The sequence below is a fragment of the Tupaia chinensis genome, unplaced genomic scaffold, assembly GCF_000334495.1.
Source record: "Tupaia chinensis unplaced genomic scaffold, TupChi_1.0 Scaffold148607_1, whole genome shotgun sequence".
Taxonomy (NCBI): domain Eukaryota; kingdom Metazoa; phylum Chordata; class Mammalia; order Scandentia; family Tupaiidae; genus Tupaia; species Tupaia belangeri.
The window spans coordinates 2,309,772-2,327,263 of record NW_006208456.1 but is presented as its reverse complement, the minus strand read 5'-3'; positions in this window follow the sequence as shown (position 1 = coordinate 2,327,263).

The window sequence follows — 17,492 nt, the reverse complement described above, 5'->3', positions numbered from 1 at the left end:
AGAGAGACAGAGAGACAGAAAGCAGGAAATCACCCCCCAGGGGGGATGGCCATTCCGCAATCCCTTCTCCTCCATTCTCCTCTCGGGATCTTGGGAATGCATGCACATGTGCCTGGCGTGAGTTTAAACCACCGGGTCCGGGACGCAAAGTGTGGTCAACTACGTGGGAATCCAGTGACATAGCCATTACGCTAACTGCTGGTTCCCGACTCTTGAGTTCTACTGCATATTATTCTAATTCATGTCAATTTTGTTTTTAAGAGATTTTTGCTATAGGATACCTGTATTCGCCAGAGAGACAGAGAGACAGAAAGTGAGGAATCACTCCCTAGGGTAGATGGCTATGCCACAATCCCTTCTCCTCTCAGGATTTTGGGCACACACGCACATGCACCCAGCATGAATTTTAAGTTGTAGGGTCCAGGACTCAAATGGCAGTTGACTAGGTGGGAGTCTAGTGATGTAACCATTATGCCATCTGCTGATCCCACACATGTCAAATTCATTACAGCTAAAACCTCTATGTGATGGGACCAGCAGTTGATGTAATGGCCCCTAGGGAGTGATTTCTCGTTTTCTGTCTCTCTGTCTCTGTCTTTCTGGTGAGCATACACACCCTATAGCAAAAACCTACCCCCACCCCCCCAAAAAAACACCTCTATGTGACAAGAGTGTTTAAACCTACTGCTTTCATCAATCATCATAATTTTAAGAAAATTTCAGTATTAAAAATCAAAGACTATTGAGTAGCAAACTGCCAGATCCAGGACTCAAACCATAATCAGCCATGTGGGAGGTCCAACACCCTTAACCATCACGCCACCTGCTGGCCCCATCCCACCCATATGGTTGGGTTTTTTGTTTTAGAATTATTTTATTTAACTTTATTTATTTATTTAAAATTGACAATAGAGGGACAGAGTGAGAGGGAAAGCGAGAAAGGAAGCCACCAGGTCCAGAACTTGACCAGCGGTTGGCCATGTGGGAGTCCAGTGCCCTTAACCACCATATCACCTGCCACCCCCATTCACTGACATCTTTGTTCAAAGCAGTTAGTTTCAGTCTTGACATAACCATTTTCCTAAGTATAAGACAGAAAGAAAGAAAAAAGAAAGATACTTCCCAAGTCCTTCTATCCACTAACGTCCTCTTAAAGCAAAACAATATTAAGCAAACTTCCTCTTGCAGACTATTAGTCTAAGATTTTATGTGGGAAAACATATCCTCTAGATTTGTGGACTTTAAATCTTACTGGTTCATTCAAATTAGTAGTATATAAAAATACAAATGGACAAAAATAATCAAATGATTTTTCTAGTCTATTGTCCCAGTATGTGACCCTTTTTCACTCTCATTGATAAAAGTTGCTAGCATCACCCCCATGTACCCACATTTTAACTAAAAACTTCAAAGGGAATACTGCCATCTACTGAATCACATTCATCACCATCCTTTCTCCATCCCAGTGACACCTCATTTAATGACTCTCTGGGAACAAAGATTTTATTACTAAGGGGGTTTATGTTAAAAAACAAACCTTTAAGGCACAAAAAGTTGCATATATTCACAGCTGCCCAGGACAAAAATATCCCAGAAAATAATTACTATTATCTTCTTATTTAAAGGCTGCTCAATAAATATAGTATTTTAAAATCTGTGGGTAGGGGTTGAGTCCTCCAATCTTTAATATTCTCTTTTCCTAACTGGCTGGAAAACTACTGATGCTTAATACGGTTCTTTCATAAGCTTCCCATATCAAACTAGAAAGGTTACAAGAGCTGTCATTTCATTTAAGGATAGACTGTCAATTAGACTTCAGAGTGAATTAATTTCAGTTTTATTTCAATCACTCTTTGCCTTTAGAAAGCTTTAAGTTAAAAATTTAAAGTATAACATATATACAGAAAAAACATACAAATCATAAATATGCATATGAGGAATTTCCAAAATCAACACAGTCATGTAACTACACATGGAAAAATATGAGCACTCCAGAAACCTCCCTCCCTACGTTCCTCCTTCCAGCCATTACCCTGACCCCAGTGCCACCATTATCAGCACTGACTGGCTTTGCTTAGTTTGAACTGTATAATAAAATTTTGTAATATGTACTTTTTTGTGTTTTGTCTCATTAACTCAATGTTATGTTCTCAACACTTATTTATTTTTAATTTATTTTATACATTCAATCACTATATATCACTTAGCTTATAAAGTGAATACCCAACATGAATATATTTCATACCAGTTCAGTTGAAGATACTATACATGTTACCATCAATAGATAAGAATCCATTTCTGTGTCCCATAAGTTTCCTGCCATTCTAATTTTCTCCTTATTTTCTTTCCTCATACTCTCCCCCTTCTCCCACCCTCTTCCCACATTGTCGTCAGTATCTCTAACCTTTTCCATGCTTCTATATCCTCTAATCTTTCAGTTTCTGCCATAGTGTGTGGACAGTTGGTATACGTTAAGTGGAGACATACAATGCCTCTCTCTCCTTTCATAGCCTGGCTTGCTTCACTCAGCAGTAAATCTTACATATTTTGCCACTTATCTATGCTGTTGCATGTAGTGACAGTTTGTTCATTCTCATGGCTATGTAATATTTTATTATATTCTTATATAATAATAATGTTTAATATTTACTAGTTCTACCCTTAATGAAGCATGGATTGCTTCTTGTTTGGATCTATTACAAATAGTGCTGGTCTGAACATTTTTTGTATGTATCATTTGGTACATAAATGTACGCATTTCTACTTTTAAAAGTTTTTTTTTAATTTAATTTAATTTATTATTATTCTCCATTTGGCCAGAGACAGACAGAGAAAGAGAGAAAAAGAGAGTGAGAAAGCAAGCCGCCAGGTCCAGGACTCGAACGACAGTCAGCCATGTGAGAGTCTAGCACCTAAACCACCACACCACCTGCTAGTTCCGTATTTCTAATTTTAGGGTCTACATCTAGCATTGGAATTAGCGGGGCATAGATACTTGTAAGATCAGCCTTAGTAAGTGCTGCCTAATAGTTTTCTAAAATATTATACTGATAATTGTTGGCCATTTAAAGGTTCATATTTTTAACCAAGGAGACAATTTTTCAATTGTAAAATGTTCCTCCTTAAAAGCATTTAAGGGGCCAGCTGGGGGCACGGTGGTTAATGCAGCTGGATTCTAAATAGTTAACTATGAAGTTTGAGTCCTGGACCTGGTAGCTTGAAAAACATGCTGGGTTTCTAGGTCCATACCCAAAATCCCAAGGAGAGAATATAGGACAAGGATTATGGTGTGGCCAACCCCTTGAGGAGTGCTTTTTCAATTTCTCTCCCTTGCTCTCTCTCCCTCCTTTGTCTCTATAGCAAATATTAAAAAAGATAAGATTCTGAGGCACTTGGAAGCAGGTAATGAGCACTACTAAGTAGTGAAAGAGGTCGGAGAGCTGCTGAGATCAAAACATGAGATCTGCCCAGACTCTCAATCTTTCCTGGGGACACTGACTCCAAGCCCAGGGACTGCTAGCAGCCCAGTTAACCAGCAGGTTTCTTCTATCCATGCTTTCCTAAATGCTCTCTTAACTCTACCCAGTATCTCATACTCCCAGATAAAGAGATTATATGTACTCAAGAGAGCACAAACTAAGTTGTTTTTGGTTAGAATTCAAAGACATTTTATACCCTAACATTGTTCTTATCTGAATGCATGGAATACTCTGGAGTAAAGAAGTTTCTGAAAATCAAGAATATTACTAGAACTGAACTGGAATTCAATAATGGGAACCCCTCCTCCCAGATTTCTCCTACTTACAGTGACAAAGACTACTGTCGATAACGTGAGCGTATCATGCCTAACTTCATTCATGTACCGATCAGGCCTGGTGCAGTCTTATCTCATCATGATGTCTCAACTTAAAGGCAAAAAGGAGACAGCTGCCAGAATATTTTAATACCTATGAATTTAGAGAATTGCTCTACGTCAGTCTAATCATTTTGTAGAGTTATAAAAATATCTGCTACAAAAGCGGTGCTATAAGTATGTGTCCTTATGTAGCTGAGGGTAATAAAACACTGCACAGCCCTGGGTCAAAGTCTGCCAAGCCAGAACTGATATATACATCAGTGCTGCTGTGAATTTTTAAAACTGCTCTTGCTAATCTTTGTAAAGGACTTTTGTTTATTTAAAGAAAAATTAGCTCCCCAAATAACCAACTTGTTTCATAGATTCAACAATGAATTGTGCTTAATGAAAATTCAGAAATCATCATTGTATAGCATCAGAAGGTTAGCATGTAACATGTAGAAGACTAAAACAAAATAGATCTTTTTTTTTTAAAAAAGTACATTTTAAGGGTCTGTGAGACTCTGATGGGTAGTAAATCCATTCAAATAGAAAGCAGAAATAACCAAAGTAATGGCCTCTGTTCTGGTCAAACTCACACTAGGTTAGAGATGCTTCATGCTGGCTCCTTCTTTTTAATTTTTTGGTGCCACTTGCAGGCTTTACAGTGTAAACCGAGGGAGGCTGCTATATGGCTCAGTGGCCAAATGATGATGTAACTTATTTTGCCTCTCTGACTCCTTAATTACTGACCCATTATGTGGAAGAATAGACAAACAAGCAATGCTTTAACTGTACTAGCATTTTAGGCAATGAATATGAGAAAAAAAGAATTTGTACAGGTTAATCAAATATTTTACATTTTACAGGGAATCTTCCAGTGAGGAAGAAACAAATTTGCCACTGACGATGTATAGGATTTGTTTCTTTCATTCCAGTTTAAGTGCTCCCCTGCCCCAAATTGCTAGAACGCACATGCTCTTGCTAGAGAGAGAAAGGGAGAGAGAGAAAGCACCCCCAAATGGGTGTGGTCACACTGTAACCCCTTCTACTCCATCTCTCCAACCTGTTGGGATTTTGGACATGCACACACAGTTGCCCAGCATGTTTTTCTAAGCCTCCTGGGAATAAGCCACCTGGGTTGGGCCTCTGGCTGCAATCAATCATCATGTGGGGATCCTGCTCCTTTAACCCACTAGGTTACGGGATCACCTCTCCCCCATTTTGGTAAGACTCTCCCCAACTCCTATAGCCCTACTAATTTGAAAACCCAAGACATGAAAGGAATGTCTTTCCAAGTACTGGTAGGTTAATTTAAAAAAAAAAAAAGTCTCACCTGGGTTGGGCCTCTGGCTGCAATCAATCATCATGTGGGGATCCTGCTCCTTTAACCCACTAGGTTACGGGATCACCTCTCCCCCATTTTGGTAAGACTCTCCCCAACTCCTATAGCCCTACTAATTTGAAAACCCAAGACATGAAAGGAATGTCTTTCCAAGTACTGGTAGGTTAATTTAAAAAAAAAAAAAGTCTCAGATACAAGCAAGGGTTTGGGGACTGGCTTTTATAAATACTTGGTACCACAAATGGAGAAAGGTTTAATTTCCCAAAAGCTTGAATTTCAGGTTCTCTCCATCGTGGATGATCTTTTTTTTTTTTTGAGAGGTTTTTGCTATAGGGCGCATGCGCTCGCCAGACAGACAGAGAGAGACAGAGAGACAGAAAGTGAGAAATCACCCCCCAGGGGAATGGCCACACTGCAATCCCTTCTCCTCCATTATTCTCTCGGGATCTTGGGCATGCACGCACACGTGCCCGGCCTGAGTTTAAGCCACCGGGTCCGAGACTCGAACCGTAGTCGGCTACATGGGGGTTCAGCGACAGCCATTATGCTAACTGCTGGTCCCCATGGATGATCTTTAATAACTATAATTTCAACTCTGAATCCCAAGATGATGTTCTTTTACCTACTAATTCAGACTTTTCAACTGGACTGTAGAAGATAAGCTCAAGGTGTCTGTGCTATAGTTTCACTGGCACCATAAAATGCCTTGGATGAAGATGCCAAACTTGCTAAATGCCAGCTTTAGAAGAGGTATAAGCCTTGATTATATTAAAAAAATATATATAATAGACTCTCTTGCTAGAAATTAGGTTATCCAAAACAGCTGATGCTTGGCAGCCAGGTGACATGGTGGTTAAGGCAGCTGGATCCTACATAGCTGATTTCATGGTTCAAGTCCCGGACCCAGGAGCTTGAAAAACACACTGTGTGTGTGTGTGTGTGTGTGTGTGAATCCAAAAATCCCAAGAGAAGAATGGAGAAAGGACTGTGGCAAGGCTATCCCCGCCAGGGGGTACTTCCTTACTCTCTTTCTGGTAAGCACCCAATAAAAAAACTTAAAGAGATGAAGCTTACTGGCATTATATATGGAAAAAGGCAAAGAATGACTTCAAAATTATGATAATGAAGAGTAGTATACCAGTACTAATGAGGCAAGGTGGCAAAGGTCTGCGAGGCACACATAATAGTGATATGGAACAAGTGGAAGAGCAGGAAGACTAAGAAATGAACTGGCAAAGAATAGCAAAGGGGATGACATTAAAGAATTACTTTTTTGGAATTTCACAAATTTAGTGAACATTAAAACACAAGAAACTGCTAACTCACGTCATAATTGGTTCTGATCAATTTGTAGAATTTCAAGTAATAAAATTTGCACCGATTTGGGGGCCAGGCTGTAGCACAGTGATGGCATGACTGTACCTGTACAGGAGGAATTCTGGGTTCTCATCCCAGAACTTCCCTGAGCATGCAACCAGGTGCACAGGTGCCCAAGATCCAGGCTGGCTTGGAGGGGGATTGGGTGGGTGGATCATGGCATAAGGACCTTGTCGGGGCCCTCCTTCTCTCTGAAAAAATAAATAGATTGAAAAATTCTGCACTGATTTTATACTAGGGAATAAAAGCAAAACACAGCTACCATTCATAGAGTTCTTTAGAAAGAGGCTATCATTGCAGCCACGGTGTTGCAGATAGTAGGGCACTGCTGTGGGATGCTGGAGCCACATGGGAGACTCAAGTTCATATCTTGGGTTGACCTAAACACGCTGGATGTGCCCACATGCACTTGTGATCCTGGCTGATTGAGAGGTTGGGGGAAAAGTCAATGTGGCGAGAACCTTGTCAAGGGTACCTGTCTTAGAAGGAAAGAAGGGAGGGAGATATGACTTTATGAAAGTTCCCTCTCAGAATACTATTTCACAAATATCTCCCTTACATTTTCTACCACTTGCCCCTTTCCCTAAAGCTAATATTGAAATGTGACTTTTTCTGTAGCACAGTGTGTGTTTATAATCTCAACTACATGGCCCATAATAGTCTTTTTTAAAAGAATTATTTAATTTTATTCATTATCACTATTATTATTTTTTATTTTGACCAGAGAGAGACAGAGAGGAAGAGAGAAAGTGAGAAAGCAAGCTGCCAGGTCCAGGATTTGAACTATGGTAGGTCACACGGGAGTCTAGTGCCCCAACCACTTCTTGCTCTGGAAGAGCAGGAAGACTAAGAAATGAGTTGGCAAAGAATAGCAAAAAGGGGATGACATTAAAGAATTACTTTTTTGGATTTTCATAAATTTAGTGAAAATTAAAACTCAAGAAACTGCTAACTGACACCATAATTGGTTCTGATCAATTTGCAGAATTTCAAGTAATAAAATTTGCACCGATGTGGGGGCCAGGCAGTAACACAGTGATGGCATGACTGCCAGGCCACCTGTCAGTCCCAGCCCATAATAATCTAACATCACTGTCTTGAATGCAAGGATTCAGAGAAGTTCAAGTTAATGTGTATACTGATTCAACACATTAGAGTGTAACATTTATTTTAGGGGCCAGGGGGTGGTGTGGTGGTTGAAGGTACTGGATTCCCACATGGCCGACTATGGTTTGAGTCCCAGACCTGGTGGCTTGCTTTTTACTCCCCCCACCCCCCCCGTGTTTCTATCTGGTCAAATGAAAAAATAATAATAATAACAAATAAAATTAAATAAATAATTCCAAAAATTTTTATTTTAGTAGGAGAATTACTTCAGTTACTTCTAATTATGGAATCATTTACATCAAAACCCCACAGGGGTTAACTTGAATTTTTTCAACCATATTTTACTACATTTTTGAGAAAGATATTGTGCTATGGGTTATCACAAACTTGGGAATTCACAAAGGCACCTCATGAATGTCAAGGTTCTATGCTGAAAGCAACAACTTGACTCTAATTTACCACAGAAATGACAGATGCTTATTTTATACATACATTTCTTAAGCCTTATATTTAAGGAGAATTTGTTAGAGCTATATTTGGCAAGGGATGACTCTTAGATGTTAAGAATACCAGCACAAGAATTTTTTTGCCTAGTTTTACCTAGGAGAAACTGAAATAATCTGGCAGCTAAAACTAATTTGTACAGAGGCCAGCAGGTGGCTTGGAAGTTAAGGTGCTGACTCCCACATGGCTGACTGTGGTTTGAGTCCTGGACTCGGCAGCTTGAAAATTCCGCCAGACACAAGTGCATATATCTCGAGAGAATAGAGAAGGGACTGCAGCATGGCCATCCCCCTGTGGGGTGATATCTAACAACCCCTCCCTAATGAACACATATGCCCTACAGCAAAAGCCTTAAAAAAAAAAAAAACTGTATAGTTTAAAAAATCTTCATGGTAAAGTCTTTGCTAAAAGATTGAGTACATTTGCTCAAATGCACCCATACTATTTCTTTCAGAGTAAGGTAAAAGAGAACAGTACGTAGAAGTTACTTATAGAAGCAGAACAATGTTGATAAAATATAGATTTTACTCACAAAGCTTATAGTAGGTTGATAATTTATACTACCAAGCATTTTACCTATTTCAAATGCTCATCCCACTTGTGCTAGTTTCAAAAAACCGATTTGTGTAAGTTCTGGACTCATTCTATAGTCTGTCTACAGTAACAAACTTTGCTCTGAAATTTGCCTATTTGCTTACTAGACTGTGAATCAATTTACCTATTGCTGATGGGTTAGGGAAACCCCTAAAACCTAACTTGATCAAAAAGCTGAAATGTCATCAATAGAAATAGATGTAATTCCTGGGGTCAGCAAACTTCTGTGAAGGGCCAGACAATAAATATGCTAGGTTTTGACAGCCATGTTCAATTTCTGCTTCTTAGTCTCTGTTTTAATTTTTACAGCCCTGTAAAAATGCAGAAACTATTCAGAACTCACAGGTAATAGAAATCCAGGTTGCGGGCCACAGTTTGCTGACCTTTGGTTTAGAACAGTGCTATTAAACACCGTAGTCACTAGATCACTAGCCACATGTAGCTTCTGAGTATTAAACTGTATTTTAATTAATTCAATATTAAACAGACACACACAGCTAGTGGCCGCAGTTTTGAACAGCACAGGTCTAGAGGAACTCCTATAGCTCACACCTCTGTATATTTGAGTCTTTCATGAATCTACCTAATAAGACCTAAATTAGAAATCAATCAGGGATAAACAATAACTGTTAATAATAGCCTCCAACTGTTAAATTAAGGACTGTGCATCAATTCAAATGTTAATATCACATCTAGAAAAAACAATGCGAAAATAACCTCAACAGGCCAGGCTGCTTTGGCATAGGGGTAGCAGTGCTCTGCACAGGGCTAACACAGTGCTCTGGAAGACTGAAAGTCATACTGCTAACAGTGGGTTTGAATTCCTGGTTGGGCCTGAAAACATGCCAGGAGTGCTTCTGGGTGCCCAGGATACTAAGGAGCTAAAGGACTGGGGAGAGATCACAGTGTGAGGAAACACAGTGAAGGGTGCGTCTCTCTCTCTCTCTCTCTAGTATACATTCACATGCCCTTATGAAAGAACAGTAAGAAAGAAAACTCTGAAATGAAACTCACTGGCATTTCACAATTTATTAGGATAACATTTTTTTAATGATATCTGGACAAAAGAGAACTTTGAAGTGTTGAGAGAACAAGTCAAAAGGGCTTTGAGTTAAAGAAGACATTCCTGTTCCTATTTTTGACAGAAGTGAAAATTTCTACCATTCAATTTGTTTAGATTCTCCTACTGAAGACACATGCAACTAAAATTAGGTTTATTTTTCCCTGAGAAGACAACTGATTTCTCCCATCACTGACCTGAAATGCTCCTGGAAAATTGGTCTGCTTCATTCATCACACTGCCACTCCCAACAAGGCCCTCAAAGTTCATGAGGCACAAATTTGCTTCGTTAGCCAAGCTGTTACACAAGAAACCTAAGTCCTCATTTCCACGTGCTGACAAATCATTTTCCAGGTCCATTAATGAATTCAAAACCTGATTCCTGGAACTTCTGAAGTAGAAAATTAGGGGAGAAAACACTCATTCAACTTTAGAGGAAGCCTCTAGTCAATGCCTTGGGGAACACTCATCAAAGGCTATTTGTTTCCCTCTCTATCTGGGACAGAATACTTCTCATTTAACTACGCAAAGGATTAAACACACACAGCAGGGTGTATATCACTACACATATGTCCAGCTGCTGATCCATGACAAGACTCATACTACCCACCCCCCAAAAGTTTTACCACCACGTTTCCTATTTTAAGACAATTCTATTTTAAAACAAACCTCTTGGAGGTTTGTTTTTAGTCTGAACTAAAAACTAACATTCTTGAGGAAAGGAAAATCACTTAATGAACCACAAGTCGGCCAATACAAACAGCTGGTACAGTAAGTATTCACTCATGGGCCAGCCCTGTAGCCTAGTGGGTAAGAAAGCCAGATCTCACATGGCCAACTGCACGGTCAGAATCTTGGCCCTAGCAGCTTGAAAAACGCCAGTCGCATGTTTGTGTATGCCTCAAATCTCAATGGGATGCAGCAATAAAGAGGTGCAGTGACCATGCCCCACTGGGGGTTGCTTCCTCCCTCCCTCCTTCTGTCTTTTGAAATCTGGCAAATGCACATGCCCTACAGCAAGTTAAAAAAAAAATCTCATTCATAAGGTCCAAGTCAAACTGTTGAGAGTCTCAAAAATGGTACATTTACACAAGTAAGTATTTGTTTTTCATTTTCTTCAGGAGCAAGAGAACACACACAGCCCTGACAGAGTCTTATCACCGACCTTGCTCCCCTAACCTTACAGTCAGCCAGGATCATGGGTGTGTATGCACATGTGCACACCTGGAGTGTTTCAAGATGACTAGGGAGGCACACCCTACTCACATGTGGCCCCAATATAGCAGATCAAAGCCCTACTGCCTGCGCCAGTGGCTGGGCCCTTGTAATGAAATGATAGGTGGGGGATGATGGTGCAGTGGTAGAACTCAATGCTCTGCAAAGCTAACTCACATGGCAAGGTTCCAGTTTCATGTCCGGAGACCTCCTTGAGTGCACTGGTTATGCGCATGCCTATGATGTAGAGCTGGCTAAGGCTGGGGATAGATTGTGATATTGAGACCTTGTTGGGGGTGCTGTCTCTTTGTCTCTGTCTCTCTCCTCTCTCTCCTGTTTCCCTCACTCATGGAATAATTAAACTAAAAAATGGGGTGGAGAGGGGGCTGGCAAGTAGTGTGGTGATTAAGGCGCTAGACTCCCATAGGGCTAACTGTGGTTCGAGTCCCAGACCAAGCAGCTTGATTTCTCACTTTCTCTCTCTCTCTCTCTCGGCAAATTAAAAAATGAAATAATAATAACAAATGAGATAAATAAACTTAATAAATAAATAAATAGGGACAGCAGGTGGCATGGTGGTTAAGGTCACTGGACTCCCACATGGCTGACCACAGTCCATGTCCCGGACCTGGCGCATGCTTTCTCACTTTCCTTCTGTCTTTGCCCCTTTCTGGTCAAATTAAATAATAATAATAACAAGTAAATAAATAAGAAATAATTCTTAAAAAAAAAAAGAAATTCTATGCAATAAATGGGAAACAAAGAGGTAGATCTTTAAGTGTGTACCACTGTGGAAAGATATCCAAGAAAGATATATTGTGGGGTGAAAAAATAAGTCACAAAACAGTATGTGTATCATCTCATGTATGTGTGAAAATGAATATAAAAATGGCTGTGTACAGAAAAATGTCTGGAAGAGCTTATAGAGAAACTATTGGTGTGGTTACTTCTGGCAAATCCATCAGACTTTTTCCTTTTTTTTTTTTTTTAAATTTTCTATTTTTTCCCCCATTTTAATCAAGAGCTTGGTGGGATCAGCAGTTCGCGTACTGGCTATGTTGCTGGACTCCCATGTAGTTGACCGTGGTTCGAGTCCTGGAGCCAGTGGCTTAAACTCACACCAGGCCCAAGATTCCAAGAGAATGAAGGAGAAGGGATTGTGGCGTGTCCATCCCCTCTGAGTGGGGCGGGGTGTGTGTGTGTGATTTCTCGCTTTCTGTCTCTCTGTCTCTCTCTGCCCTTCTGGAGAGCGCATGCACCCTATAGCAAAAATCTCTCCAAAAAATAATTAAAAAATTAAAAAATCAAGAGCTTGAATTACTTGTATAAATTAAAAATATTCTTTTAAAGGCCCAGAGACACCTCTGCAGTTATTCCCACCAAAAGAGTAAGATGTGGCCCTTCTTTCTTGTTGGAGTGTTGGTAATTTAAATAAAAATGTCAAAGCTATTCCTTTTGTACTTAAAGCTACTCTAACAGTCCTAAGACTGCTTTTGTTAATAAATCTTCATAGTGGGCAGGAGAGAACAAATTCATACGTTATTACAAAACTGAGGGGGAAAAAAAGGCACACTTCAACAGGGCCTTGGTAGGTTACAACAATCCACAAGTGCCGACCAGCTCCAGGGCTGTAAAGACCTCAGGAGAGCCATCACATTTCAATTACCATCACTAACATTACTTATTATTTGGCCTGCTCCAGTCCCAAAGGAAGGCAGCTTGTGATGATAATACCCAGCCTCTTCTTGTAAAACAATTCATTAGGCAAAGCAGAACAGCTGGGGCAGCCACGTGTGAGTTCTTAAAGCACCGCCCCACTGGGACCTCTGGCCCAGATTTCCCTTTTCGTGAGGGACAGGCACCACCCCTCTGACAGCTGTACAGTCCTCCAGGGACACTTCAGGTTTAATCAGTACTTCCTGCACTGGAGAGGGCCATTTGATTTCTAACATAAACTAATAGCACCCCTGCTTTCAGCAGGTTACACCACACATCAGATAAGAGGCTTTAGAGCATTTTTATCTTGTTCTAATGCTTGAGAGTTAATGAGGCAGCAAAAGATATTGTCATAGAGACCCGGTGTAGCTATATTATCCAATAAACTGACTCTTTCCAAGACAGGTTTAATATGGATCGAGGAGGTAAAGAAGGCTGGCTTAATATTGATCCTATTGAGAGGATGAGAATCCAGTCACCATAAGTAGGGCAAAATTATGCACATTGTGCAGGAGACAAAGTGCTACCAGGAAGGTAAGGAGTAGCATTTAAGTACTTAAGAGTAATGTGCTGATTTTTACCATTTTAAGCAGCACAAACCTAACTGATTCATTTGGCATGTTGCGCTAAGTTTTTAGACTATGCTTCTAAATAGGACGGGCCTCAGGCATACTGGTTAAGGTGACCAGATCCTACACAGCCATTAATGGAGCGGATACCCTAGCTCTAGCAGCTTGAAAAACACACTGGGTGCATAAGAGTGGATGCCCAAAATCTCAACAGAATGAGGAAATGGAGAAAGGCTTTTGGCATGACCATGCTCAGATAGGGGGTACTTTCTCTTTCTTTCTCTCTCTACTAAGCACAAACCCTGGCAATTGAAAATCAAAAAAAAAAAAATATTATTTCTAAATGAACATACCTGTTTTCATGTATCTTGCTATAAAGTGTTGTTGGGGGAACCAGCAGTGAGCGTAATGGCTATGTCACTGGACTCCCACGTAGTCGACTGAGATTCACGTCCGGGACCCGGTGGCTTAAAACTCACGCCGGGTGCGTGTGCATGCATGCCCAAAATCCCGAGAGGAGAATGGAGAAGAGATTGCGGCGTGAACATACCCCCTGGGGGATGATTTCTCGCTTTCTGTCTCTATGTCTCTCTCTGTCTGTCTGGCGAGCGCACGTGCCCTGTAGTGAAAATCTCTCCAAAAAAAAAAGTGCTGTTGGGAGTTCGATTTTTTTTTTTTAAATTACCAATAATGGGACCAGTAGATGGCATAATGGTTATGTCACTGGACTCCCAAGTAGTCGACTGAGGGTCGAGTCCCAGACCTGGCAGCTTAAATATCACATTGCGCGTGTGCATGCGTGCATGCCCAAACTCTTAGGAAGAGAATGGAAGAGAAGGGATTGCAGCGTGGGCTATTCCCCTGGAGGTGATTTCTCACTTTCTGTCTCTGTCTCTCCAGTGAGCATGTGCCCTATAGCAAAAAAACTCTCAAAAAAAAGCAATAAAGCTATTATAAAAATAACTTTGCATTATTGACAGTAAAGTTAAGATGTATTTTTCTACGCAACAATGCATCACGACTTTCTGATGACCCAATATATTAATTACAGAATATAAAATTATATTAATATATATTGTCATATATTATAAAAATTACAGTTTTTTACTAAATACAAAGAACATTTTATTACATTAAATGGGAAAGATTGCCTTTAACTTTTAAATATTACCGAAGTACAAATCATATATAGGGCCTCTCTCTGAAGGCTGCCATTAGACTTCAGAAAGTTATTCTACTGCCTGTTCCTTCAAGATGTCCATAATCTGGCTCTTCCTCACTTTTCTTTTCTTCTTCTTTTTTTTAAAACATTTACTTATTTATCTATTTATTTGTTGGATTTATAAGCCACCAGGTCCAGGACTTGAATTGCAGTTGGCCATGTGGAAATCCAGCACCTTAACCACCATGCCACCTACTGGCCTTCTTCTTCACTTTTCTAACTATATTCTTTAGTACTCTAATCTATACTCAATAAATGCTTCCCAATCTGAACTATATTTCTTCCTTCCACATGCAAATATTAGCCATCAAGTTCTATTCAATATTTCATCTCTTCTTCTTTTTTTGGGGAGAGGTTTTGCTATAGGGAGTGTATGCTTACCAGATAGAGAGAGAGAGACAGAAAGACAGAAAGTGAGAAATCACCGCCCCCTTCCCGCAGGGGATGGCCACGCTGCAATCCTTTCTCCTCCATTCCACTCTTGGAATCTTGGGCACACATGCACATGCACCCAGCATGAGTTTAAGCCACTGGGTCCTGGACTCAAATTGTGGTCAGCTACATGGGAGTCCAGTGACATAGCCATTATGCCATCTGCTAGTCCCCAAATTTCTTCTCTTCTAAGAAGTGTTCCCTGAATTCTTCACCTAACTTTTTCCTCCTTAGAAACGTGTAGATCACATGCTCAGAAAAGCAGCATGGTGTTGAAGTCCAGATCAAGTAGAGCTGTAAGGGCAAGGTCTCAGACAGTTTGCTATAGTGGAATACCCAAGAACGGATCATTTATATTGAACCAAAATGTATTTGGCTCATGATTTTGGAGAGAGGGAAGCCCAAGACTGAGTGGCAACTTCTAGTGAGGACCTTCTTGCTCTGTCATAACATGGCGGGAGGTCTCACATGGGTGAGAGAGAAAGGGAGCCAGCCACCCCTTTTATAATGAATTCATTCCCACAATAACCGACTCTTGAAGATAACAGAATTCATTCATTCACTCCACAATCATCACCTAATTACCTTTTACTAGTCCCCATCTCCTAGTGTTGCTGCTTTGGGTATCAAGTTTGCCACACATGAACTTTGAGGGATACATTAAAACCATAGACATCACCCAGTTATACTTAAAAAAAAAAAAAACCAACTTTATCCTAAGAAGAGGAAGCCATTGATGGATTTCTAAGGATAAAGGAATGAGATCATGTTTCGATTTGTGTTTCAAAAATATTAATCTGACTGTAGAATCAAGTAGCTATTGAAAAAAGATTAATTCTACAGCTAATTTGGTTGGAAGAAGGGGAGAATATCAGAAATAAATTAAAGGAGGTTGATAAAACAGGCTTATTGTAGAGGGAGAACTTGAAACTTAATATTCTGGAGGAAATTATATAAGTAAATTCACTTTCATGTTTACCAAAGCTGGTAAACATTTACTCTGTTTTCTTTCAGATTTGCTAGAGGATGCATGTACTTACTGGAGGAAGACAAGGAAAGCGAGAAAGCACCTCTTATGGAGCGCAGTCATGCTGCAATGACTTCTACATTTCTCCTTTAGGGATTTTGGGCCCACATGCAAACACCCCGTGTTTTTCCAGCTGCTGGGTCTGGGACTCAAACTGCATAGTCAGCCATGTGAAATCCAGCTTCCTTAACCAACCTGCCATCATCTGGCCTGCTATTAAACATTAGAAGAACTGATATACAGAATTTAGTACTAAATGTTGTGTCAAGAATGTACAAGCATTTACAATGCCAGAATCTTGATTAGATCTTCTTTTGTTTTTAAATCTGCCATGGGGGGGGGGTGCTCACCAGAGAGACTGGGAGGGGGAGAGTGAGAAAGCACCCCCTAGGGGAATAGCCAGGAGGGGGAGAGTGAGAAAGCACCCCCTAGGGGGAATAGCCAGGATGCTCAATCCCTTCTCTTTCATTCTCCTCTCAAGATTTTGGCCATGCACGCTTATGTGCTTGATGTGTTTTTCAGACTGCCAGGTCTGGGACTTGAACTGTACAGTCAATCATGTGGAACCAGCACCTTAAGCATCATACCACCATACTACTGGTTCGCCCTAGATCTTCATTTTAATAGTAATAATAATAAAGCTATACAAAAATATTAGGAACAATTGAAGAAGTTCACAGAAGGACATTAGATTTCTTTTTTTAATTATTCCTTAGGCATGATATTATTGTATTTATGTATAGAATTGTCTTTATCTGTAGGAGATATGTTCTAAGATATTTAGGGGTAAAGTGCCATGATGTCTAAAATTTACTTTCAGATAGTTAGGGAAGGAGGTAATACACACACACATACACACAGAAGGAGGGGGTCATTGGGTGTTTAAAATTGTGTCATATTGAACTGTTGAAGGAAAAGAAGACTTATGGTATTTATTCATAAGTGAAAGAGGAGGGACTTCTCTCCTGACCTACCTGTGGTATTGATATTCATTTACTTGATAATTCAAAAACAATTTTTAAAATATACAGCTCCAAGGAAGTCTGCGGTCTTAACAAATAAAACACCACTTGAGGATTGTCAACCAAGAATTACCCCTTCTACAAGTATCAATAGTCAACAGATCAATCTCCAGCCCCTCTTGAGCTTCAAGCCTGATTAAGGAGGTCAGGAAGAAGCTGCCTGTCCTCTTTCAATCTGGGGACACCTGACTGAGTTTTCCCCAGCACCTGTATTTATTAAACTTTTGATACTAAAGTATCAATCCCTGCTATGGCACCACCAGCAGATACACAAATTAGTATTCAACTAATCTTTTATTGTGTTGCTCTTTTCCTTCTTAATGATATTTTTCTCCAACACTATGAGACTGCTGGCTAATTAAAAACCTTGTTTTTACCAAACTTGACAGCTGATAGCAAAAGAAACAGAAGCAGACAACCATAAGCATTTTCCTCCAGTGAGAACAAAACTGCTTTCCTCTGCAAAT